Source organism: Eumetopias jubatus, unplaced genomic scaffold, assembly GCF_037043125.1.
Source record: "Eumetopias jubatus isolate StellerSeaLion01/CBP00866 unplaced genomic scaffold, mEumJub1_p1.0 scaffold_1, whole genome shotgun sequence".
Lineage (NCBI taxonomy): Eukaryota > Metazoa > Chordata > Mammalia > Carnivora > Otariidae > Eumetopias > Eumetopias jubatus.
Window position 1 is genome coordinate 149,796,298 of NW_028274807.1, and position 27,838 is coordinate 149,824,135.

At 40.0% G+C, this 27,838-nt stretch overlaps 1 protein-coding gene and 1 pseudogene across 2 annotated transcripts in view; both read right to left on the minus strand.

Moving 5' to 3' along the window:
• CTDSPL (CTD small phosphatase like) overlaps window positions 1-27,838 on the minus strand; it is a 109,391-nt gene that overhangs the window by 73,998 nt on the left and 7,555 nt on the right. The gene's annotated exons all lie outside the window — the stretch shown is intronic.
• Window positions 744-1,040, minus strand: LOC114212232 (non-histone chromosomal protein HMG-14 pseudogene; annotated as a pseudogene).

Sequence of the window (27,838 nt, forward strand, 5' to 3'; positions counted from 1 at the left end):
GTACACAATTCTTAATGTACATACTGAACATCTAAAAAGTCATGTAGTTGTGATTCTTTTCTAAGAGTTATTCCAGTGACCTCCCAGCTTAAAATTAGAAGGCAAATTTTCCTTAACAGTATATCAAGTACCAATATCTTCAAATGTTGATACACTATTATCTGTTAAGTCCCATTAATTCACAACTTAATATCATATACACTACATACTCAAGTTTTTAATCTCGCACAGCACATTAACAAGTTACTAGGAAAACTGGACTACCAGACCAAGATGTTACAGAGTGCGCAAAATTCTGACAGGGAGAGCCAAGATCAAGGAGTGGTTTTCTTTAGGAATCAATTCTACCAAAAACAACATGGAAATAGAATTTAAAATGTTCAAGACACATTAAATGCACGACTGACTCCAAATTGCCATTTAGTATGCTTAGTATTATAGGATATAAAAACTACCCCATCTATGGAATGTTGAGCTGACACATAAGACAATCAAAGCCTCCCATATTCAATATCTCACGATTCTCTGGTTGTACCAAAAAATAAAAACCAACAAATGATTTCACCTCTTATAAAAAAGCATATACACTTAAAAAATGGGATGAGGAGGATTCCCTCTTTCTTAAAAATGTTTCTAGAGTTACTAAAAAACTTGGATTTATGAAATAGTTGATAAAAATATTTCTCTGGATTGTACAAGAAGGGAGATAGGAACCACTGATAAGACATGATATATGATATTAATCAGACAGCTTCTTTCTCTCCTGCTTCATCAGAGGCTGGACTCTCCTCATTTTTAGTTTCTCTGTTTTCGGCAGGTAAGTCTTCTTTCGTTTCTTGGTTAGCCACTTCAGCCTGTCTTCCCTTTTCTCCCCCTTTCCCCTTTGTTTGCACTTTTTTGTCTGAAGATTTATCCTCTCCTGCTGCTTTTGGCTTCATTTCCACTTTTGCAGGAGCAGGTTTAGCTGACAACCTCAGTAACCTCCTCTTGGGCTCCTCTTTTGCTGCCCCCTCGCAGGAGCCAACCTTCCTCTTGGGCATCATGGTGGGGGGTGGGCGAGTGCCCGGTGCCTGCGCCTGTGGGGCTGAGGTGTGTGCAGAGCCTTCATGAAGCTGGGCTGCCTGGCTGTTGTCATTCCTCCCCACTGCTCTTTTCTTTTTCATGTCCTTCTTACTACTTATTTTGGATATTTTTCTTTCTTTTTTTTTTTTAAAGATTTTATTTATTTATTTGACAGATAGAGACATAGCAAGAGAGGGAACACAAGCAGGGGGAGTGGGAGAGGGAGAAGCAGGCTTCCCGCTGAGCAGGGAGCCTGATGCAGGACTCGATCCCAGGACCCTGGGATCATGACCTCAGCCGAAGGCAGACGTTTAATGACTGAGCCATCCAGGTGCCCTGGATATTTTTCTTACGAGGAAACCTTCAGTCACTGAGTTTTAGACCTGTCTTATCTGATATCATAGCCAACGACCACATGTGGGTATCTAAATTTAAATTAATTTAAATAAATTAATTAAAAATTAAAGCCACATATGATTAGTGACTATCAGACTTGACAACACAGATACAGAACATTTCCATTGTCACAGAAAGTGCTACTGTATAGCACATTTAAGACTTTTCTTTTTGGGGCTCCTGGGTGGCTCAGTTGGTTAAGTGTCCAACTCTTGATTTTGGTTCAGGTCATGATCTCAGGGTTGTGGAATCGAGCCCCTGGCTGGGCTCAGTGCTCAGCACAGAGTCTGCTTTGGATTCTCTTTCTCCTTCTCCCTCTGCCCCTCCTCTCTCTCTCTTAAATAAATAAGTAAATAAATCTTTTTAAAAAATACCTTTTTATAAAACAAACATTTAAAGCTCTAAAATTTCCTCTAAGTACTGCTTTAGCTGCATCCTATAAATTTTGATGTTATATTTTCATTATCATTTAGTTAAAATTATTTTCAAATACTCTTGTGATTTCTTCTTTGAAACACAGATTATTTAAAGTGTGTTCCTGAATTTCCAAATATTTGGGGTTTCCCAAGATATATTTCTGTTATTGATTTCTAATTTAATTCCAATGTAGTCAGAGGATATGCTACATTCTCTACATATTCCAACTTTTTAAACTTTATTGAGACTTGTTTTATGGAATGTATATCCTGTTGTTGTTGAATGTAGCAGTCTACAAACATCAATCTGGCTTATGTCTTCATCTATGCTTTTTACTGAAAATTTTGTGTGTGTGTGTGTGTAATTGGTCTATCAGTTGCTGACAGTGGGAAAATCTCCAACTCTGATTGAGGTATTTTTTTGTTTCTCCCTTTAATTCTGTGAATTGGTATATTAAGTTGCTGCCTGGCAACTTTCAGTTGGCTAGTATGAAACAGAAACTTTGACTAAAAGATTTAACAAAGAAGCTTCTGGTATCTCATTAATATGTTGAAGTATACAACAAACTATGCTGCTTATTTGGTTGTTAATAGTAGTTTACTAATACCCTAAAAATAACTGTTTCCTCAAGAAGTTTTCAAGTTCCATGTCTTTATCTACTTATAGATATATTTTTCAATTTTGCTAATCTGAACTAATTATAGGAAGGAGCAGTTTGCACTTTAAAAGTGTGCTTTTAGTTTTACCTCTGGTATGGCCAAGTTAGCTCCTATTGGACCAATTCTCCCGGAAAAAGCTATATACTCCAGACAAAATTTATAAAAACAATTGCCTGAAGGCCCTGTAGAAAGACAAAGAAATAGGTAGATTCTGCAGGAGGGCTGAGATGTCGGAGAAAGGAAAAGACATAGAGGTGTTTCTCAATTTTATGGCTTTTAGCCTGGTGGCAGGCTGTGGTCAGTGTCATGCTGAGGGCTAAAACTCCAACAGAAAGCATGCAGTCTTTCAGAGACAGATTTTGGGACCACCACAGCCACTGGAAAGTGAAGCGGGAATCCCAGAAAGAGAAAGCCTCAAATTCTGCGTAAAAACTCTGCCCAAATCTCCTGAGACATGCATGCATGGGGCAGACTCTAGGCAACCTAGCTAAGAATAAAATAACTGAGCCAAGAATTGAGATGCTTAGCCCAACAGCCAGGGTTTGTGGTTTTAATTCAACCAAGGTAATTGCTAGCTAAGGCAAAAACCAAAATAAACAATAACCTGCCCCCCATGCAATAAACCTCTTCAGAAGAATATAATAGAATCCAGAGTCTCCATAATGTAGTAGTACAACGTTCAACATACAACCCAAAATTATTAAACATGCACAGAAATGGGAAAATGCAGCCCATCCTCAAGAAAAAAGGCAATCAATAGCAATCCTGATAACCCAGATGTTGCAATTAGCAGATAAGGATTTTAAAGCAGCTATTCTAATTACACTCAATGGCATAAAAGAATATATGAAATATACAGAAAACCTTGGCAGAGAAATAGAGACTATAAAAGAGAACCAACTGGAAGTTCTGTAATTAAAAATACAACATACAAAATTTTCAAAAAAAAAATCACTGGATGAACTTAATAGAATAGAAATTATATTGGAAAGTGTCAGTGATCTTGAAGATAGACCAACAGAAATTACCCAATCTGAAGAACAGAGAGAAATAAAAGATTGAAAAAAAAAAAGCAAACCCAGAACATCAGACCTATAGGACAATATCAAAAGGTCTATCATAGTGGCCAACAGACACATGAAAAGATGCTCAACCTCACTCAACCCAGGGAAATGCAAATCAAAACCACAATGAAATATCACCTCACACCTGTCAGAATGGCTAAAATCAAAACCACAAAAAACAACAAGTGCTGGCAAAGATGTGAAGAAAAAGGAACTCACGCACTGTTGGTGGGAATGAAAACTGGTGCAGCCACTGTGGAAAACAGCATGGAGGTGCCCCAGAAGTTAAAAATAGAATTACCCTACAATCCAGTAAGCATACTACTGGGTGTCTACCCAAAAAATACAAAAACACTAATTCAAAGGAATACATGTACCCCTATGTTTATAGCAGCATTATTTACAATATCCAAATTTTAGAAGCAGCCCAGTGTCCATTGATAGATGAATGAATAAATAAGAGGTGGTATGTGTATACACACACACACACTCACACACACACACGGGAATATTATTCAGCCACAAAAAGGAATGAAATCTTGCCCTTTGCAATGATATGGATGGAGCAAGAGAATATAACGTTAAGTGAAATAAGTCAGTCAGAGAAAGACAAATACCATATGATTTCACTCATATGTGGAATTTAAGAAACAAAACAAATGAGCAAAAGAGAAAGAGAGAGAGAGAGGGATAAACCAAGAAACATACTCTTAACTATAGAGAACAAACTGCTGGTTACCAGAGCGGAGGTGGGTGGGGGGATGGGTGAAATAGGTGATGGGGACTAAGGAGGGCACTTGTGATGAGCACCGGGTGATGACCAGAATTGTTGAATCACTATATTGTACACCTGAAACTAATGTAACAATATATGTTAACTATACTGGAATTAAGATAACAAATAAGTAAGTCTATCACAGGTATAACCAGTCTCAGAAGGAGAAAAGAGAATGGGGTAGAAAAATATTCAAAGAAATAACGGCTGAAAATTCTCCAAATTTGGTATAAAACCTAATTTTACAGATTTAAGAAGCTCAATGAACTCTAATCAGGATAAATAAAACCAAAGATAAAGAAAGGAAAATCTTGAAAGCAGCCAGAGAAAAATGATAAATTACATAAAGATAACAATGATTCTAGTGACCACTGACTTCTCATCAGAAACCAAGGAAGCCAGAAGATGGTAAAACAGCATCTGGAAAAAAAAAATCCTCAACCCAGAATTCTATATCCAGTGAAAATATCCTTCAGGAATGAAGGTGAAGTAAAAATACAGTATATTTGTCATATCTTTCAGACAAAGCTTTTTCTATTTTACACTAAAAGTTGGCTAGCTATGCAGCAGTTTGCACACCAATTCATAGAAACTTTAAAACACATATTTTAAAATGAACAGTAATTTTTTAAAAATCATGTGAACTGGAGGGGGAGCGGTCAACAAAACAACCTGCCCTCAGTTTTTCCTTTAATGGTAAACAGTGGGTAAGAAGTTATTTCTACGTCATCTGATCTACGTCTGGGAACCATTTACATTCCGCCAAGATTTCCTGGTCTCAACAGTCTCTTCTCCTTCCTCCTTTCCCACAAGTATGCCACTGGGAAAGTGAGGAAAAGTTCAATTTAGGCCTCTTAACATTATTCAGATCTAGAGACAGAATGCAGAACTATTAAAAGCTAAGAGTTGAAAATGAAGGGTGGGTAAAGTATGAGGCACAAGAAAACAGGCCAAGAGAGCCTGAAAGGACACATTCACGTTGGAGAATTAACTGCAAAAGGTTGAGATTGAGTCAATATTTGCATTAGAAATCTCAACCTGAATTAACATGTTTATTGGACTTGTTAGTCCAGAAATAGTTCCCAAGAGAGCTCTGGAAGTGTGACCTTCTCCTGCACATCTGCTCTGACTTTTGAGTTCTCTTAGTATTATTTAAAGCTACTGGTAAGTGTTAATTTTTGTTCAAAGTAGGATTACCAAACAACCTGTTAGCAACACAAAGATTCTCTTCATATTCGCCTTCCTTAAACCTAGAAGCAGACTGTTTTCCAAACTGTTAACATCCCAAGCTGACTGCCAAACACAGTTATTAACTAGCCTCTGACATCTAAACAACAGCTGTGTGCTGTCCTGCTAAAGGACAGCCTCACCCAGACAGTGACTCTCCAAAGGTCAGCTGTGTCCTGCAGCAGGAAGTCCACGCCACGGTTGGTGGCACATGCCGGCACAATGGAACAGTCTATGTTTGTCCCAATTCCCTTTCCTCCCTTTTGGCTAATCTTCACTGGTCATAAATGTTCAGCTCGCCTTGCACAGGAAGCGGGGGCCTTAAACTTCATCCTGCTCGCTCACTGCAGTTCTTGCTCTTACACAAACTCTTTTCACAGAAGATCATCTTAGAGTTGCCACTGAAAATGGTGATGACAAAGGACCAGAAGACAAAGCAAAAACACTTGTCTCAGAAGCAAGCACATTCAAAAATATTGTCAGGTGCTGTTCTAGTGCTTTCTTAGAATATCCCCACCCTCTGCTCCCATACGGATCATCCCTCCTGGTTACTAGGTAGGGAAGCTGCAGTTGCTCAGAGCACTTACATGAACTGCCCATGGTCACACGGCTTTGGAGGGACACCACGAGACTATCCAGTTCTCTTTAACTCAAGTCCAAGGGTCTTTCTACTCTGGCACCCTTCAAGAGTACAAACACCCTTCAAAATTCCAACTAGACTTAAAAAAAAAAAAAAACTTGTCATATTGATGGGATGTAGGTGGAAAGTTGATTTAAAAATTTACCTGGAGGAGTAGATGCATAGGAATAACTAATGTCATTTCAATAATAATAATGTAGAACTTTCTTTTGCAGATATAAAAAAATGTGTTATAAGGCTAATGCATGAAATTGTGGTATTTGTTTACCCACACAGTGCCTGGCTGATAGTAAGCACTCAATAAATATTAGCTATCATTATTATAATATGCTAAATACTTAGCTCTTTTTTCATAGGGACACTCTGAGGACAATTTTATTCCCATATTATATACCAGGAAACCGAGGCACAGAGTTTAAGTAACTTGCTACAGGTCACCAAGTATGGACTATCTGGAATCTGAACAAAGGCTGCAGATTTCAGAGTTAAGGATGTTATTGCATCAAGAATATTAATATCAAAAGTCTGGAAGAATCCAAATGTCCATTGATAAGGGGCTTAGATAAATGAAGTACATCCTTATAAAGAGTATTTCTGAGAATGAGGTAAATCTATATAATATGAAAAGATGTCTATAATATATATCAACAGAAAAAAACAAGGTGCATTGCATAGGCTCATTTTTGTTGAACAATAACCATATATATTGAGTCATGCTTTGCAAAGACACATGTGTGCATACATCTGCGGTATATATACATGTATGTATATATATGTATATGTTATATAAAGTTGTATATACATACATATATACCACCCTTTTCCCCTACGGATGGGATTAGGATGGGGGAAATCCTTTTCTAACATACTTTTGTATTGTTTCAATCTGTTATAAGCATGCATTACTTCTGTAATAAACCAGTAAGATTTTTAAAAATGGCTCACTACCTAAAAAATAAAAGATGTTCTTTTCAAAGGAAGACACTTCCATGAACAGGTTAAACCTTAGCTAACTGAAAGTGCAAGGGGTTCTCTCCAACTAGGAGTTTGGTACAGTCATTTCCACTGTAAAATGGCACTCCAAGCCTGCAACAGAGGACGGTCTGGGCTTTAACGCAGACCTATGTACACAAACAGTGTGTCCTAGCCTGTAGGTGGCCTGGTACCCTGCACATACCTGTGTGTAGGAGTAGAAAGGGCTTTCCTGTGCAGTCACTTCTTTCAGCCAGTGCTGATCATCAGGAGTATAGAGAACTGAATGGCTGCTGAAATATGGCCATGGTCTGGATGGTCCAATTCTAAGAGACTCAGTGAGCCCAGCTGCGGATTAGCCTGGACTGGGATAGGTCCCAGATTTATGATAAGGCACCTCCAGTGAGCAGTGGTGACAGTGGAGAGAAGGCTACCCATGGGAGGGAAATCTGGCTCAGTCTTGTTTTCTAGGTCTCTTGGGTCGGCCATCCCCAGGTTGGGCCAGCCTGGAACCCTTAGTACCCAACTCCAACCTGGGCAGTGGTGAAAACAGGACAGCCTGGTGTGCCCACCAGTTAATTCTACTCCCTGGGGCTGGCCTTGAGACACACGGAGTCACACCAACAGGCTTCACGTGGTGAAAAAGTGGAATCGTCATCTGATGCCAGATCCAGCTGGATGCATTTTGGATAGAATTTCCCTGAAGCTGTCTCAATAGCAAAGTGGCAAATTGTTTTCTAAATTCATCTATGAAGGGGATTTTCTCCTTCCTTCCTTCCTTCCCTCCTTCCTTCTTTCCTCTTCCCCTCCCTCCCTCCCTCCCTTCCTGTTAAGAGGCACACACCCCTGCTCTGTCTTATAACCTCACCTGAAACTTGGTATGGCTGGGGCAGGAGAAAACCTAGTCACCTGCCAGGGGACAGGAAGGATATCCTGTGACAAGGAACCTGGAGACAGACAGCCTAGATCCAGTCAAGACTTTGTGTGCTGTCACCCACCACACAGGTGATGCCTGTGCTGGCAAAAGCTTGTTGAACAATGCAGGCTTGAATTTCCCACCGATGACCAAACTTTGGACCTTTTATTATTTTTTTTAATAATTTTAATTTTTATCAGAGCAGACAAAATCACATGGTTTAAATCAAATTTCTGAAAAATACTGAATTAAAAAAACACTAGGAAAACACTTTCAATGCTTTTAGTTTTTTTAAAAACCAAGTAATATGTTAATATTGCCATTTCTTGGTTTATCTACTTATCCTTCATCTATTAATTTTGTTATAATAATTTAGAATTCAGCTCTTTTACACCATCTACCACATTTCCCCTTCCTTTACATTAGTATGAGAATGAACTTTTCACTGAAAAGCCAAGAAGTTTACTCTGATTTTTTTTCTGTGTACCATTTTTCCCTTGGAGTTAACATTTCCCTTTTTATTTCATTTGTTTAATCTTCTACGCACTTTTATTCAAATTCTTCTAAACACCCTGCCTGAATTATCAATAAATATTATTTTCTAAATGGCCAAATCTGTCAGATAATCTGGAATTTCAAAACAGCTGAGTCTGTTTTATACACACTGGGCTTCTCTGCACTGTTTTCCTGTGTTGGTTCCCTGCCTTCTGGATTCTGTTTCTTTCGCCTTTTTTATTTATTTCCTCATTTCACTGAAGTATTTAGTCTGGTTGTTTCCTAGAAAAGATCCACAGGAAGCAAAGTTTTGAGTCCTTGCAGATTGAAATATGTCTTTGTCCTATCTTCACATTTGATTGAAAGTTGAGCTGAGTATAAAATTCTAGATGGAAAATTTCCCTCAGAATTTTTGTTGACTTTATTCCATTGTCTTCTAGCTCCCAGTACTGATATTAAGAACTCTGATAGCATTCTGATTTTCATTCATTTGTTTGTGACAAGTTTTCAGCCCTCCAAAAGCTTTCACTGTTTCTGGAGTTTTGACTGTTGATGACAATATATGTGGGTTTGGGTAATTTTTTTTTCATTTGTTGTACTTCTTAAGATTTTATTTTTTTTAAGTCATCTCTACACCTAATGTGGGGCTCAAACTCAACCCTGAAATCAAAAGTTGCATGCTCCACTGACTGAGCCAGTCAGGCACCCCTCATTCATTGCATGTTTTAATCTAGACTTGATCTTCAGTTCTGAAACTTCTCTTGTATTTTTTCTTGGATAATTTCCTTCTATTTCTCTGTTTTTTCTCCTTGGAATTCCTATTAGTCAGACACTGAAACTCCTGGATGTGCCATTAAATTTTTTCAAAGATTATTCTTCCCCTATTTTCTCACTTCATCTTTTCATTTTATCTTTTGGAAACACCCTGATTTTGTTTTCCAGTCCTTCTGTCATACTTAACAAGCGTTTAAGTTACACTTTTTTTAAAAAGACTTTATTTATTTATTTGAGACAGTGTGAAAGCCAAAGAGAGGAAGAGGGAGCAACAGAGCACACACAAAGGGAGAGGGAGAGGCAGACTCCCCACTGATTAGGGAGCTCTATACGGGACTTGATCCCAGGACCCGGAGATCATGACCTGAGCCAAAGGCAGACGCTTAACCGACTGAGTCACCCAAGCGCCCCTAAGTTAGTTACATTTTTATCTTCCAATATCTCCTTGTTCTCAAATATGCTAATTCACTTTTTAATAAAAACTTTTATTATGAAAAATTTCAAACTGATTGGTATTCAAAATAATGCCTCACACACACACGTGTGCTCAGTGAGACTGTACAGTCATTGTCCTTCCTCTACAGCATGGTGTGGCCCATGTCCTGCATGGGGGGTATCGTGTGAATAAATAAAAGTGATAGCTAGCTACGGCCTCCTGGCTGTTGCCTGCCACCCAGCCATCAAGCTAGCATTCTGGTCCCCCCCACTGCTTGGACAGGCCACAGTAAAAAAAAAAAAAAAGAAAAAAGAAAATTCACCTCAAATTTCGCTCTCATTTAAAAATATTTAAAAAAGTATTTATTTTAAAAGACCCTGAGGTAAGACTGTGTATTTCAATCCAACAAAGTTTTCCTGGGCCTCAGCCATTCCAGGGACTCATTCCACCACGGCAGCTTCTTGCTACGGTAAACAGAAGCCTACCAAGTGCAGAGGCAGAGGTAAGGCTTTCGGCCTGGCCTGGCCCACAGCAGCTCCCTCTGGCGCTCTCCCTATCTGTGGGTCTAAAGACCCCTGGTTTGAGCATCATCTCCAAAACACGTGGGCAGCAAATGAACTATTCTGGCTCCTCCTAGGAGATGGGAATGATGCATGGCCTAAAGATAGCTCCTGAAACAAACTGGTTTTCTAGTCTCTAGATAGACGCTTGAGCCTGAGGTTGTGACAAACACTAAGCAATCTATTTAAATCAGTCAGTCCTCTTTTAAAGAATATCGCACAACTCAAACAGGGCAGTCCAAGAAGTATTTTGGTAGCACATGAGATCACTTGGTAGGTGCTCATGGACTAATATCTCCTACCCCTCAAAAGATTAGCTGCTGGAACTTGTGTTTCAGCACCCTTCTAGCGCTCTCCTGTGCTTGGCATCTGAAGCACCAAGAAAGGTTAACTTGGCACGATGACTGCAGCAAGGTGAAGCTTTGGCAACCCTCTCAGTTGAGGTTTTGTTTTTGTTTTTTTTTTAAAGAAAAGTTTGAAAAACCTGTAATTTCAGAGATTAATTCAGCTTTGTATCACTTTAGAGAGTGAGGCAATCTTACTTTTAGCTTAAAAACATTACCAGGGAGTGAGAAAATACCGGCAATATGGCTCATATGAGAAAAATTTCATACCTCCCATTGGTGTTAGCCTGATAGTAAATGTCGAGAGATGTTTTTCCTGTTGTCAAGCCAACATGTGCCAGAATGGGCATGCATGGATCTCCCGGACCCAAACTTTATGAAGCCCTAACTGCCGCCACGTCTGTCATCGATCACACCCTTCATTCCAGCACTAACACATCTTTTCAAAGCACCTTCTCCCCCACCTTTGGCTCTGTTCATCTGCGTGGTTACAGCCGTTATATAACCACCACTTCTCAAGAACCAAAACGCTGAACAGCTGTGTGTTTCTTAAATTATGCAAGGCTTGACCTTATTGCTAGGAAATACCTGGCATATTTTCATTGTCTTCAGAGGTCCAGGCTGCATTTTGAAGCGCTCTTCCCACCTTATTAGTCATTTCTCTGATGTGCGCTCAGGCAACAAGGAGGGAATTGATAACTCTTTGATAACTGTGCTGGGCCGTGAGTCACGCCTTGAGTGTCTCATGATCTCATCAGGGTTTCCATGAAACAATGATAGTAACTGCAGTCCCTTACCGATCACTTACTATGTGCTAAACGCTGCTTCCAGCGCTTTACATGCACTGATTTGTTATCCTCATAACCGACCTATGGGGTAAGAATTATTTTTATTTTTGTAACATAATTTTTTTTTTAATCATTTTTATCCTCACTTCCTCGATGAGAAAACAGGGAAAGGGATGTCAGGGGTCGTGCTGCTGGGAATGGTGGAACTGGGGTATAAATACTGGGCGGGAGGCAGTACGCCTGGAGCCTTGCCCTAATGACTACATAAACTGCCTTTCCGCCTTGGCCTACTGGCCCAGGGCCGTACGGGCTGATTCGGGAGAGCACGAGGAGCATGTTTGGGTGTGGTTTACTTGGGTGTCCTGGGCACAGACAGCCTCTGCAGGCTGCAGAGGCTGGGCATCCACATGTCAGAAGGTGCTCAGAAACACCTCGGCACGTGGGCTGTTTCCAACAAGAATTCCACTACACTCAATATTTTGCCAAAGTGTGCCTAAAAGTACTTTGAAAAAATAATTTGGCTCCTGGGGCCAAATGGCCAAGCATGTCCACGGAGGGCAGCAGCTGGGGTCCAGGCCAGCTTGAGCCTGAGAAGGTATGCAGACTACAGCACAAGGCTGCTGCTGGTACATTCTGGCTGGGAATCTGGTTGTGGGTTAACCCAAACCTGCTCCTAACACAGGAAGCTTCAGAAAAGCTTAAGAGTGTCTACAGGGGCAATATCAGAGAGCTCGAAACAGAAAGTCACAAACTCCGTTTCTCAAAGGGTGATCTGAGGATCATCTATATCAGGGTCATGTGGAGAGTTGTCTTTGTTTGTTTTATTTTGTTTGTTTAATGAGGAAACTCAGGTTCTACTCCACCCCTACTCAATCAGAGTTTCCCCCTATTGGGCTTATAAGTCTGGAATTTTAGAAATCTCCCCAGGTAATTTTTTTTTTAAAGATTTTATTTATTTATTTAACAGAGAGAGAAACAGTGAGAGAGGGGAGTGGGAGAGGAGGAATGCGAGAGGGAGACGCAGGCTCGCCCAGCAGGGAGCCCAATGCGGGGATCGATTCCAGGACCCTGGGATCATGACCTGAGCCGAAGGCAGACGCTTAACCTAACTGAGCCACCCAGGTGCCCCTCCCCAGGTAATTCTAATGTACTCTAAAAAGTGATAATCATTGCTTTAGGCCTCTGGAGCTTCACATCCAGGTATCACAGAAAGTCTGTATTTTAAAAGCAAATTTCAATTCAACATGTAGCATTTAGGTCTGAGAATCGGGGTTCTAGTCTTAGCTTTATTAACAGCTTGCTGGTTGACTAGGAGGATGTTCCTTGGCCTTTATGAATCTTATTAGGCTCCTCATCAGTAAGATAAGGGGACTAGGCTCCTCCCGGCTCTAAATCCTTTGCTTCCACCTAAGTGTACCCAAGTATACTCGACACACCTAAGTGTTTACTGAAATCCAACTGATAAGGTCCTAAAAGGGGTGGTCAGATGAGTACTTAGGAGGCCAAACATCAGTCATTAGGGGCTAGAGTAGGGCACCAGGCCTTCACAGGGGTGGATTTTGGAATGGGGTGGTTGTCCTAACAGGGGCATCACAGTGAGGGGACAGAGACCCAGATGTGAGGATATGGGAAAGTGAGCTGGGAGGGAAATAAAGCATGTCTAAGAAAAGAGAAATATTTGGAAATGAGCATAGGGCAGTAAGATGGTTCCACGTTAGAGAAGCCCTTGAAGTGCAGGGAGGGGATGTAGTATATGATGGAACCTACCAAGAGAAGCGACAATGGAAAGTGGCATTTGGGGAAAATGACTGTGTTGGCTTATGCAGGAAGGGAAGGGTGGGAGAGGAGCTGGGGCAGGCCTGGGGGCTCAGCTAGGGACAGAGATTTATGACCCAGAGGACAGGCTTATTGTAAAGATGATGTGGCCTTGACCTGGATCTATGGCAGTAGGAACAGGAGGGGAAGGACATGTCAATGGGAAAATCTCCAAGCCCCTGGGATCGTGGGTAGTTCTTAGGGTTTTTTGTTTACTTGTTTTTGCTTTTTGCTTATCTGTAGTTTCTGTTCTCTGTAGTGAGCAGATATTGCTCTGTGCTAAGAAAAAGAAACATACAGTTCAGCATTTCCTCTGGGAACCCAGCAGATAAAGCTCCACCTATTTGCAGCTCAGCCCTTCCTCTCGCCAGCACATTTCTCTTTAGAACCCCCTTTCTCATATTGTTAGCACACTCATCTGCACCCCTTTGTCCCTGCCCCTTGTCCCTTTGCTAAGAGGCTTCAACAGAGCATTTCTTCTTTTCTGGACAACTCTTCCCGCCAGCCTCCTGCATTGCAAACCTGGCTTTGCCCATCAGCTTCAAGGACAGACCTCCTGCATCCCAGTGTCCTGGGCCTTTATACGGCAAGTCAGTAAACTCCCTTCTCCCTTGTAGTGACTCCAGACCAGGGCTCTCCCGGCTTTCTTCATTAAGCCTTCTCTGAGGAGTCAGCCTTCTTTCTATCCTCGAAACCAATCTCTTAGTACCTGCCTCAAAACCTTCTTCTCCAGAGTTCCCATCACCACCCTGGGGAAATACTCCCATCGACGAGGAAGACCACTAAAACTCCCGCATCACAATCCTGACCTTCCCAACTTCTACAGCCATTCCTGATACTCTGTGGCCACCTAGCCAACCCTGTGTCCCCTGGAACATGTCAAACTCTGAAACCCACTTTGACCATGAACATCCGTCCTCTGGCTTCTTGGATGTTCATATTCCAACTCAATATCCAGTCCTTAGCACTCTCTCTAATTCACTTTCCTCCCAAGCATCCTGGATTCCAAGGCCAATTAGGTAAATTGCCCTCATCAGTATCCCGAATTCTGTCATCCTCCGAAGCTCTGCTAAGCCTGCTGCACCACCCTAAAACCTGACATCAACTGTGCATTCTGCTAGATAAAAAGTGCCAGCCATACCACTGGGCTCTTTCAAAAGTTTCAGTAGGCCCCCAGTCAGCTCAGCTGCCCACACACCCCACATCCCTCTCGTAAGGCCAACTATGAGAGACCCACCTGCCTCAAGACCCCTGTTCCACTTTCATTTCCCACTCTTGGCAAATGGTCTTACCTCCGATTTCACTAAGAAATCGGCAGCCATGAGTTGTGAACGTTCTTACCTCCCTTCTCTTTGGCTCTGAGCTTTTCACATCTCCAGTTGTCTTTTCCTCCCTTCGGGGAAGAAAAGTTGTCCTGCTCCTCTAAGGCTAACTTCTGTGTCTGAATCCAGGCCCTCCTGTCTTTCTAAGGGATTTACTCAACTGATTGTCCCTTCTTTCTTACAGCTTCAAGCTTTCCTTCCTTCCTGGCTGTTCTCCATCAGGCAAGAAAAATGCTTTGACACTCCCCTCCCCAACCACCCTCTCATCTTGTGACTGCCAAGCTCTTTAGAAAGTTTTGCTATTTTTGTAGAAATGATGCATGTTCATGCAAACACTTTAAACAATACAGAAGAGCAAAAAGAAAATAACTCTTACCCAACATTCTACCACCCATAGATAACTGCTGTTAGAAATCTGGTGGCTGGGGCTCCTAGGTGGCTCAGTCCGTTAAATGTCCGGCTCTTGATTTTGGCTCAGGTCATGATCTCAGGGTTGTGGAATGGAACCCTGAGTGGGGAATGTGCACTCAGTGGGGAGTCTACTTGAGATTCTCTCTCCCTCTTCCTCTCCTTCTGCCCCTCCCCTCCAACTCACATACTTGCGTGCTCTCTCTCAAATAAATAAATCTTAAAAAAAAATTGGGTGGCTATACTTCCAAATGATTTTCTTTGTATACATTCACATATAGAAGTATGTATTAACACAGAAGAGACTACACCGTACATGCTCTTCTGAGACTTGCTTTTTATAGCCAATAGTATCCCCCTAGCTCTTTTCTATGTCAATGGCCTGTCCTAAGTTTTGTAACCATAAAAGTTATTCTAGTGAATGTAACTAACATAATTACTTCCCTGTCCCCCATTGATTTGTTTCCAGGTGTTTTTCATTTGCTTGTTTGTTTTTTTTGCTGCTATAGATAACACTGTGTGGAATATTTTTGCATTTGTGAAATTATTCATGGCAAATTCCTTTTTAAAAATGTTCTTGGATAAAATATACTCACATTTTGCTTGATACACACTGCAAAACGGTCTTCCAGAAAGATGGTACTAATTTCAACTCCCATCAATAGTTGTCCTTTCCCTGGGGCGCCCGGGTGGCTCAGTCGTTAAGCGTTTGCCTTCAGCTCAGGTCATGATCCCATGATAGAGCCCCTCATCAGGCTCCCTGCTCGGAAGGAAGCCTGCCTCTCCCTCTCCCTCTCCCCCTGCTTGTATTCCCTCTCTCGCTGTCTCTCTCTCTGTCAACTAAATAAATAAAATCTTAAAAAAAAAAATAGTTGTCCTTTCCCTAAACCCTTCTGAACCCTGAGTTTCGTTCATGTTTAAAAATTTTACCTAATATCAAGAATGAAAAAGGGAGGGGCGCCTGGGTGGCTCAGTCATTAAGCGTCTGCCTCCGGCTCAGGTTGTGGTCCCAGGGTCCTGGGATTGAGCCCTGCGTCGGGCTCCCTGCTCCGCGGGAAGCCTGCTTCTCCCTCTCCCGCTCCCCCTGCTTGTGTTCCCTCTCTCTCTGTGTCTCTCTCTGTCAAATAAATAAATAAAATCTTAAAAAAAAAAGAATGAAAAAGGGACAGTGTTATGGATTCTACAGACATTAAAAAGAGGAGAGTTTGAACAACTTTGAAAATGTAGATGAAATGGACAAATTTCTAGGAAAAAGAAACCTGCCAAAACTTAGAAGAAACAGAATATCTGAATAGTCTTAGATCTATTAAGTAAATTAAATCTACATTTAAAAACCTTCCTACAAAGGAATTCCAGGCCTCAAAGGGATTCACCAATGTATACTACTCAATATTTAAAAAAGAAATAACACTAACCTTACCCAAAATCTTCCAGAGAACAAAATTCTCCAATTTGTTTTTTGAGGCCAGCATAACCGTGATACCAAAACCTCACAAGGACATTGAAAGAAAAGAAAACGATGGGGCCGGTCTCTTTGGGACATGACGATAAAGTTACAGGTACTGTTAATACTATAGCGGTTTATCTCCAGTTATCTTCATAACTGAGAAAAACACTCAATTTTAGTTATGGGTCAATGAAAATTAAGAAGTAATATCTTTTGCTAACCAAGTTGCTAGACTCCCTGAATTCTATTCAGGGACCACTTGGGGATCTGTAGACTCCAGGTTAAAAATCCCTTCACTGAAAAACCAGAGCGGGAGGAGGCCCAGGTGACCAGGGAACCAGAGCTCCAGTCCAGATGTTGATCCCATCAGTTCAAAACCTTAGTAAGGGCCTCTGTGCGAGGGACGCCACAGGTCTTCAAACACTTTTTCAGTTGATTTCTTTTAAGATGACTCCTTTTGATTTTGCATTTCACACATTTCTTTGTTCTCCTTCCAAAATGATTTTACTTTGCTTAATATAAAGGACTTGACTAAACATTTCAATTCCTTTATTCCTGAAATAAATTCCCATGATAACGGGGCAGAATTCGCAAATCAAACAAATTATCCTTTGATGATACCCAAGCTATTTGACTACACATTTGTAAATAGAATGTTTTAAACCAACGTAGACTTTTGTGGCCAGCACTCTACACAAAGCCAACCTGACTGCAGACCAAGCACTCACAACACCCTTTGAAAGGTCACCTGAGAGAAACATAATAGGACTGGGGTGTGACCTGGCTCCAACCTGCGTATCTGGCACAGCCTGAGTTAGCACTGAGATCACTTGAACCCCCTCTGGAAAGCTCAATGACCAAGTTTTTTGGATATCTTCCTGAACACTCTCCCATTGGGAAAAGAACCAACTAAATTCAATAACTGCCTCTTTACCACTTCTGAATTTATCTAAAGGATAAATTTATCTTAATATTCAAAGTCCAGAATTAACATTTTAATTATGAAATATTTAAACATAAGTACAAGGAATAAATATAACAAACAACTGTATATTAGGCTACCTAACTACCCAGCTCTAGGACCTCTTAAAATCTTGCTGTATTCGTCTTAATAGTTTATAAAAAACAAAACATTCAGTATACACCTGAAGGTACTTATATAGCCTTCCCTGATTCCATTCCCTTTCCTCCCTCTTGGGAAATAACCACTATTATGAATTTGTTCACCAATAAGGATGTTCCTGCAGTTTTATATATGCATATATCCATACATTATAAACTATTCTTGTATGTTTTCAAATTTATGTATGGCATCACACTCTAACTGTTACTATGGAACTTGCTTTTTCATTCAATGTTACATTTTAAAATTTTAGCCATGTTAACAAGGTGTGACTCTAGTTTATTCCTTTTAACTGCCTTATATGATTTCATTGTTGGCTTCCTGGGGCACATGGCTGGCTCAATTGGTAGAGCGTGCGACTCTTGATCTCAGGGTTGAGAGTTCAAGCCCCATGTTGGGCACAGAGCTTATTAAAAAAAAAAAAAAGAATTGGCTTTCTTTTGTTTCTAGGAGTTTCTAGAAAATGAGCATCTCTTAAGAGAGAACAAGGATTGTTATAGTGATGCTGCTAAGTTGAATCATCAGCAGGTGGGGGCAGTCATATATTTCACTAGGATAGTTCTAAGGTGTACTTAAGCATTTTGCTCTGGCTGTAAAATAGCCAAGTCTGATTCTTTGGCCATATCAGAAGACCTAAAAGTCACTAAAATCTTTTGACAAACTCCCTTCTGTCTAAAACAGTTCACATGGATTCTGTGGTTTGCCACTAAGAACTCTGACCAATACAATGGGATTCAAGCATCTTTAAGAGCCTTCTTAGCGCTTTTCCTTCCAAAAACACCTCAAAACTCCACTTTTATTTAATGACACACCTAGAAATAGTGTGTAAATGGTAAGAGGGGAACCTACCACTTCTTCCAAATTCTAGAGATAAAAACTATTGGATTCTTGGCCTTTACTTTAACTTCTCTTATTTCTGTTTACAGTACACAAGTGAATATGAAGAGGGTGAAGAGTTAATAGTAAGACTCAAGGAAACAGAATTTGTTATATAAATAACAGAGCATGAATTGTAAGAAAATGTGGCCTGTCAACTTGGGTGAGCCCTAGAATTTATCCTGTTAAATATGCCGCCTCTGGCAGAAGCAAAAAGAAGCATCTTTTGGAAAAATATGGTTGCTGTCTTTGAAGATGTAAATCTTTTGAGCTTATGGTATTCTCCAAATATTTCCTAAGTTTCCTTTTAACGGAGTCACACACACCAGGTTTGACTCCTGGCTTTACTACTTGGTAGGTCTATCTACATCATATAAGCAAGTTACTTAACTTCTCTAAGGTTAAGTAGTCTGTTTCCACCGATATAAATATGGATTATAATACCTACATCTAAAGGTTGTTGGAGGATGAAATGAGATATGCATGTAAAGTACTTGGCATACAGTGGGCATAAAATAAGTAATAGTTTCCATGGCACTTTGTGTATCTTCTTCTTAGAGCACTATGCTTGAACACTTCAAATCTATGGGCAGGTCTCATTCATCTGTGCATCCCAGGCACCTGGTATGGGTGAACAACATATAGTGAGTGCTCAATAAATGCTTCTGAATAAATGAATTAGAAATAATATGAATAATAACAAGAAGAAATGTTTATCAGACACTTACGTATTTTGATATGCATTATATAAATACACATATACCGTTTAATCCTCTTAATAATCCTATGAAGGATTAGCTACTATAAAATCAAGGCGCAGGGGCGCCTGGGTGGCTCAGTCGTTAAAGAGTCTGCCTTCGGCTCAGGTCATGATCCCAGGGTCCTGGGATCGAGCCCCGCATCGGGTTCCCTGCTCTGCGGGAAGCCTGCTTCTCCCTCTCCCACTCCCCTGCTTGTGTTCCCTCTCTCACTGTGTCTCTCTCTGTCAAATAAATAAAATCTTTAAAAAGAATACAATAAAATCAAGGCTCAGAGAGATTAACTAATTTGTGAAAGTTCACACAATTCATAATGATGGAGATGGAATTCAAACCCAAGCCTATGCCTTCGAACGTTACATTCTATTTACCGCATCCTGCTCAGGCAGTACAAGGAGGTGTCAAGAGAAAGTGAGCGATACTTGAGCTGGATCTTAGAGGAGGACTAAGAATCCATCAGTCACATAAGGGAAAAAGCATTCCAGTAAGGTGAATCAGTACATGCCAATGGAGCAAAAAAAATCACAGCCTGCTTGGGCTCAGCAAGTAGTTCATTAGAGTGTAGAAGAGGAGTCCCTGGACAGGAGACTGTAAAGGTGGTCTAGGGTCAGTCCATGAAGGGCTTACAGGCTATATAAAACATCATGTTCCTGTCTTGGGGCCAATGGGGAATCATAGAGAAACAGAACGGAATTAAGTAGGCAGTAGCATGAGCAGAGCTGTGCTTTAGAAATTTACCTCCAGCAGCCTCACAGATGAAGAGCTGGAATGAGAGCTCAGATAAGAGGTAGGAAGACAGAAAAGGATATTAGCCCTTTGCCCGGGCTCTCCCATCTCTGAGACTCTGATCATCTCTATATCATGTTCTAAGTGACATCTTAACATTAATGGCCAGCACAACTGTGATCTCTATACAAACTGGGTCACAACTCCTGGATGAGGACTTCTTTCTTGGGAAAGTTTCACCTGTTTACTTACGTGGGGACAAAAGCAATGAAGCTATCCAGTGAATGGAGCTGGTTCTGCCCTTTTGTTTCGGGTAGTATAAGCACTTCTCCCTGCCTCCACCACCCCAGACATCTGCAGACAGCCTGAAAGGTATCCGCAGGGCTGGAGCTTCGGTACATTTCTCTGTCCTAGTGATATTCTACTCCTTTGTTCGCTTAGACTCCATCAAGATAGTCACTATTTTTATACTATTGTATAACTATGGGAGACTATATTTTCAACTCAAATGCTTATTTATCTTATCTTGTACTTTTGTATTAGCTTTCTGTAGAAGGATACTCAAGATTAGAAGAAACACTCAGCCCCAAATCTAAATCTGAAAAAAAAAAAAAAGATACACGATGCAAAATCTGTTTGGGTAAGTTCCTAAGAAAAGACTGGAAAAGTCATAGGTTTTGTCTTTCAGAGCCCCCCTCACCACAAAATGCAGAGTAAATCTTCCCTGCCAGATTGTAAAATGTCTTGGTCTTCTCTTCTGCTTAAATCATGACTAAAAATTTACTTCTGAGGGAGGGCTGCCACTATATTAAGCTTAACACCACTTCACATTAAGGAGGTGATCAAAATTTAAGGAGAGTTCAGAATCCAGAAATAGACCCACCTATATGTAGTCCATTGATTTTTAATAAAGGTTCAAAGGCAGTACAATAGAGAAAGGATGGTCTTTTCAATCAATGAGGCAGAAACAATCGCAACATCCATATGCAAACAAATAAACCTCAATTTCTGCTCTTCAGAAGACATCAGCATCTCACGCCCATTAGGGTAGCTGCTATCAAAAAGACCAAAATAACAAGTATTGGCAAGGATGTGGAAAATTTTGAATCCTTATATACCTGAAGGGAATGTAAAATGGTGTAACTGCTATGGAATACAGTATGGCTGATCCTGAAAAATTAAACATAGAATTACCGTATGATGCGGCAATTCCACTTTTGGATATATACCCATTCACAATGACTAAAACATGGAGGCAACCCAGTGTCCACTGACAAATGAATAATTAAGCAAAATGTGGTATATAAAATTTATACAATATGTATGATATATATACGTATGCACTGTATATATATAGCATATAAAAAACATATATATAACATATATACAGTATATATACAACTGACCCCTGAAAAACATAGGTTTGAACTATATGGGTCCACTTATATGTGGATTTTTTTACATATGATAATGTAAATGTACTCTGTCTTAATGATTTTCTCAATATTTTCTCTAGCCTACTTTATTGTAAGAATATAGTATATAATACATATAACATACAAAATATGTATTAATTGTCTGTTCATGCTATCAGTAAGCCTTCCTGTCAAGAGAAGGCTATTAGCAGTTTAAGTTGTTGTGGAGTCAAAAGTTACATGTGGATTTTCAACTGCGTCAGGTCAGTGCCCTTAACCTCTTAATTATTCAAGGGTCAACTAACTGTATATACAATGGAATATTACTCAGCCTTAAAAAGGAAGGGAATTATAGCACATGCTACAACAGACATCAGCCTTGATGACATTATAGTAAGTTAAATAAGCCAGTCATAAAAAGACAAATACTGCCTGCCTCTACTTACATGAGGTACCCAGTATAGTCAAAATCAGAGGCAGAAAGTAGAATGGTGGTTACCAGGAGCTAGGGTGAGGGGGGATGGGGAGTTAGTGTAATGGGTACAGCGTTTCAGTGTTGCAGGATGAAGAGAGTTCTGGAGATGGATGGTGGTGATGGTTGCACAACAGTGTGAGTGTACTTAACACCTCTGAATTGTACACTTAAAAATGGTTAAGATGGTAAATTTTATGTTGTATGTATTTCACCACAAGTTAAAAATTGGAAAATAAAAGACATTGCTAAGAGAATGAAAAGACAAACCAAAGACTGAGAGAAAATACCTATAAAACATATTCATTCAAAGAATGTGTATCCAGAATATATAAAGAATCTTCTAACTCAATAAAAAGAAATCAAACAATCCATGGGGTGCCTGGGTGGCTTTACTTTAACTCTTGATTTTGACTCAGGTCATGATCTCAGGGTCTGGGTTCGAGCCCTGCGTGGAGCCCCATGTCAAGCTCTGCACTCAGAGGGGAGTTTGCTTGAGGTTTCTCTCTCTCCCTTTCCCTTTGCCCCTCCCCCTGCTTGCTCACATGTGCTCTCTCTCTCAAATAAATAAATAAATCTTTTAAAAAAGAGATCAATCTCATTTTCTAAAACTGGGAAACAATTTGAACAGACAACTTAGCACAGAATTTATTTACATGGCATGCAAGCACATAAAAAGAATCTCAGCACTATCAGTTGTTAGGGAAATACAAATTAAAACAATGACAAGATACCACTAGAAACCTACTACAATGGCTAAAATTAAAAACTGACAGGGCCAAGTACCGACAAGGATGTAGAGCAACTGGAACTGTAATATACTGCTGATGGAAATGCAAAATGGTACCACCACTTTGGAAAATAACTTGGCAGTTTTTTTATAAAGTGAAACATATACTTTTTTTTTTTAAGATTTTTTTACTTATTTGTTTGAGACAGAGATACAGAGAGAGAGAGAGAGAGCATGAGCAGGGGGAGAGGCAGAGGGAGAGGGAGAAGCAGGCTCCCTGCTGAGCCAGGAGCCCGATGCGGGGCTCGATCCCTGGACCCTGGGATCATGACCTGAGCCGAAGGCAGACGCTTAACCGTCTGAGCCACCCAGGCGCCACGTGAAACATGTACCTTTAAACTGTGGTGCTTCCATACAAGTGAATACCACCCAGCAATAAATGCAAACAAACGAAAGATATATGCAACCATCTGAATGAGTTTCAAAAGCATCAGGTTAAATGAAAGAAGCCAAACTCAAAAGGCTACATATTACATCATTCCATTTAGTGTATGTCATTCCAGAAAAGGCAAAAAACAATAGGGGAGAGAATGGGGTCATTGTTGGGGGCTGAGTATAGAAGGAGGATGGGTGCAGTGGGGCACCGGGAGTATTTTGAGACTGATGTTAATATTCTCTGCCTTGACTGTGGAGGTGGTTATATAGCTGCTCGAGTTTGTCAGCACTCGCAGAAATTTGTAACCTTGGGTTACACCAAAAAGAGTGATTTTTAGTGTACGCAAATTTACCTCGATATAAATACAAACTTAAAAAAATTAAAAAAGAAGTCAGGCCTATGGCAGTGATACTGGGTATACAGCAGAGTAGAAAAATTAATGCTCACTAATAACTGTTTAAACATCTAACTGAGTTAATAAGCTACTCAAATTGCATACTTGTTTGATAACTGCTATGAAATGTATTTATTCTAACCAAAACCAAAATGAATGTGTTGAGCCGTTTCCTCAAAAAGAGGAAAGAAAATATGGCTCTGACTGAATGAAGTCTATGGAATTAAGGTCAATGGTTTCTGACTTGAACATAAGTGAGCCAAATCCTCAGAACAAATTTAATGATATGCTAAGCGTGAAAGCTGAATCTTGATCAGAATGCAGGAGATATTCTATTCAATGTAAAGTACAGTATACGTTCTCATTGGAACACTGACTTCTCTCTGGTACTAAAAGGCTACATTTCATTCAAGCCATGTTGACAAGGCGGTGCAGTTTTTTCTTCAAGATACCCTGAAACATTTAAAGCTTAAGTTAAATACTAATTATGAAAAATAAGGATAGTATCAGTCATCAAATGTTAAGCCATTTCCCTTAAGTTTTTAAAGTGCTTTGGGTACCAGGATTTTAACACATTTTGGCAAATAGCCTTAACACAAATCATAATTACAAAGAAACCTTTCAGTTTTTAACTTGAAGTAGCTACTCAGAAACAAAATGAGCTATTACTTAGGTGATTACATAATCCTTAGCATCCATAAAGACCACTGTTTATTATGCCCTGATTTCAGAGAACTATGCCCCTAGTGTTTGCAGTCCTGATCCCAAACACAAAAATGTCCACATCCCAACCTAGTGCTACAAAGAGTTCCTAAGCCTTTGCTCCATTATATGATGTCATTTCAGAGCCATAAAGGCAAATATTTGCTTTATTTTATTTTAAATATAGCACTGAATATGTATCTTGACTTTTTTGAAAATAGGAAAGTGTATGTTAAAAGATTAAAGGGAAGAAAACTATTTAAAGAAAGTAGATTTTATTTTTTATTTTTTTTTATTTTATTTTTTTTAAAGAAAGTAGATTTTAAAAAGAAAGGCAGGTCATTAAAATACTAAACATTAAACGTCTGATAGATCAAGATTTAAGATCTGGAAAATAAGTTTGAAGTTATATATCATACCTTTAATATTACTCGAGACTCCTTACATTCCCTGACCCTGGCACCATACGTTACTGACAAAGCAAGTGAAAAAAACATACATTAAAAATATATATGTAGGGCACCTGGGTGGCTCAGATGGTTAAGCATCTGCCTTAGGCTCAGTTCATGATCCCAGGGTCCTGGGATCGAGGCCCACATCGGGCTCTCTGCTCGGCGGGGAGCCTGCTTCTCCCCCTCCCTCTGCTTCTCCCCCTCCCTCTGCTTCTCCCCCTGCTCATTCTCTCTCTCTCTCTCTGTGTGTAACTCTGTGTCTCGAATGAATAAATAAAACAAAAAAATACATTAAAAAAAAAATATATGTATATTTAAGTCTAGAATCATTGGTGACCAGAGTGTTTCCTGACTTCTGCCAGTTCCTGGCTGAAAAGACCCAGTGAACCCACTGCTACTGTCATGTATCCCACTTCCTCTACCCTTAACTTCACTAAAAGAGAAAAAGGCATTTACCTAACTTCTGGGTATATATCCAAAGGAAACAAAATCACCATCTCAAAGAGACATCTGCCCCCACCCCATGCTGACTGCTGCATTATTCACAATAGCCAAGACATGGAAACAACCTAAGTGTCCATTGGTAGAGGAATGGATAAAGATGTGGTGTATGCCTATACAATGGAATGTTATGCAGCTATAAAAAGAAGAAAATCCTGCCCTTTGTAACAATATGGATGGACTTTGAGGGTATTATGCTAAGTGAAGTAAGTCAGACAGACAAAGATAAATCCTATATGATCTCACTCATATGAGGTATCCAAAAAAACCAAATTCATAGAAAAAGCGATCAGCTTTGTGGTTGCCAGAGGCAGGGAGTCAGGGAGGGGGACTGGGTGAACATGATCATAAGAAACAAACTTGTAAACTCCCAGTTACAAGATAAATAAGCACTGGGGATGTAACGTATAACATGATGACTATGGTTAACACTGCTGTATGGTATATTTCAGAGTTGCTAAGAGAGAAAATCCTAAAAGTTCTTATCATAAGGAAAAAAAAAGGAATTTTCTGTTTTGTAATTATACAAGGTGAAGGATGTAACCTAAACTTATTGTAGTAATCATTTCACAATAGGTATGTCTGTAAGTCATCATGCCGTATAACTTAAGCTTAAAGAGTGCTGGATGTCCATTGCATCTCAATAAAACTGGAAGATAGATAGCTAAGTAGATAAATAAATACATACATACATACCTACCTCAGAATTAAACATGAGGCTCTGTGGTCCCTTCTGAAAACCCAGTCCTGCCATTCTAAATGGCACCACTCTCCAACTGTCAAGTGCAGTCTGCTCGTTTCTGAAGCCCTAAAACCTCCTTCCAGAGCAGCCCAGACTGAAAGCAGACTTTTTCAGTCACTGGCCAGCAAGCCATGTCCGGGCAGTCATGAGTGCTAAATTCAGAGATAAGCTCCTCTGTGTCTAACCTATGAAAACATTTCTATTTACTTAAATTGATGCTTTCTTGCTTGAGAAATAAAATCAAAGATATGAGTTTAAACATGCTTGCCAATCAAATGGAATATTAGATCAAAAATACATTTAAATCAAGATATTATGAACTCTGATCTAAAATTCTGGTGTTAAGACCAAAGCTTATGAATGCATCTTTTTAAGGTTATTTAAACAACAGTTGTCACTGAAGCCCTACTGATCTAGCCTTGATTTCACACTGAATTCATTATCCTGTCTCTTTTTAGGGGACAATCAATATTCTCAAAGCACTAACTCACCTTGACTTTTACATTACACAGTGTTGAAATAAACCTTTAAAATGAAAACTTTCCAACTCCAGTCTTTCTTAAAATACTACTTTGGATCAGTCTAAAAGCTAATCAGGGGCTTCTGCTTCCAGGTACATGGAGTAGACATATTTCTTCTTATTCTTTCTACTAAATATAACTAAAAACCTTGGACACTGTTTATAAAGTAAACATAAGAAGACTCTGAAAGGTGGAAAGAAGATAAGACCAGCTAGGGACTTTGTGACTTGAAATGACATTGCAGTGATCTCTGGGGTTTCTTTTTCTCTCTAATAGCCCAGACTTAGCTGAAGAAGCTGAATAAAGCGAACACCAACAGTTGCAGGCAAGAGTTCCCTCAAAAGACTAATAACCCAAGACCAGAAAGGGGATAGTCTAGCAAGACAGAAAACTTTCAGACAGTAACTGCTCTACTGTAGCCAACCACACACACACACACACACACACACACACACACACACACACACACACACACACACACACACACACACACACTGCCAGCAAAATCTGATGGGTACCTAGAATTCCATGTCATCAGAGTGGAAGGTGGCTGGGGTAGTGTCAGAGAGGGCCAAGTAGGGAGCAGGAACTTTCATCCCTGACCAACTGGTATATAGCCTCCTCGTCTCCAGAGGTGTCAGTGTAGACCACGTGGCCAGCTTGGACTTCCATCCCTGCCTAGCAATAATGAAGTACTCCCCCTCTCCCACTGGGGCAGTGTTAGAGGAGGCAAAGGAAGAGTCAGGGCTTTCCCATCACCCTCCCACTGCAGTTCAGTAGAGACCCTGTGGGAGCTGAAACTCCCTCCATGCCCAGCAGGGTGTCAAAAGAGGCCAAGTAGAGATCCTGGGCTTCTACATCTATATGGCATAATGAGGCAGTGCTCTCCCTTCTCTGCTAGAGCAGTTCAGAGAAAACCAAATAAAACAAAGGTTTAAATAAGACCCAGAGTCTTATGACACAGTATGAAAATGTCCAGGTTTCAACTGTAATTCATTTATTATACCAAGAACCAGAAATTCTCAAATTGAATGAAAAAGGACAATCAATAGATGCCAACACCAAGATGACAGAGATGTTATACTTATCTGACAAAGATTTTAAAGCAGCTATGATAAAAGCAATTAGGAACACTTTAAAGCAAACGAGGAAAATAGAAAGGCTCAGCAAAGAAACAGAAAGCCTCAAGAGAGAAAATACAAGATATAAAGAAAAACTAAATGGAAGATTTAGAACTAAAAGATACAAAAATTGAAATAAAAAGCTCAGTGAATGGGAGCTATCTAGCAGCATGGAGGGAACTAGGAACAAATGAATGAACCTGAATATAGGACAATAGAAATTATCCAATCTGAATTAATACAGAGAAAAGAAAAAAGAATAGTTAGTATTGATAAACCCATGGTCTATAGCAAAGGATTTAATATTTGTGTCATCAGCATCCCAGAAGAAGAGAAACGGCAATGCTGAAAA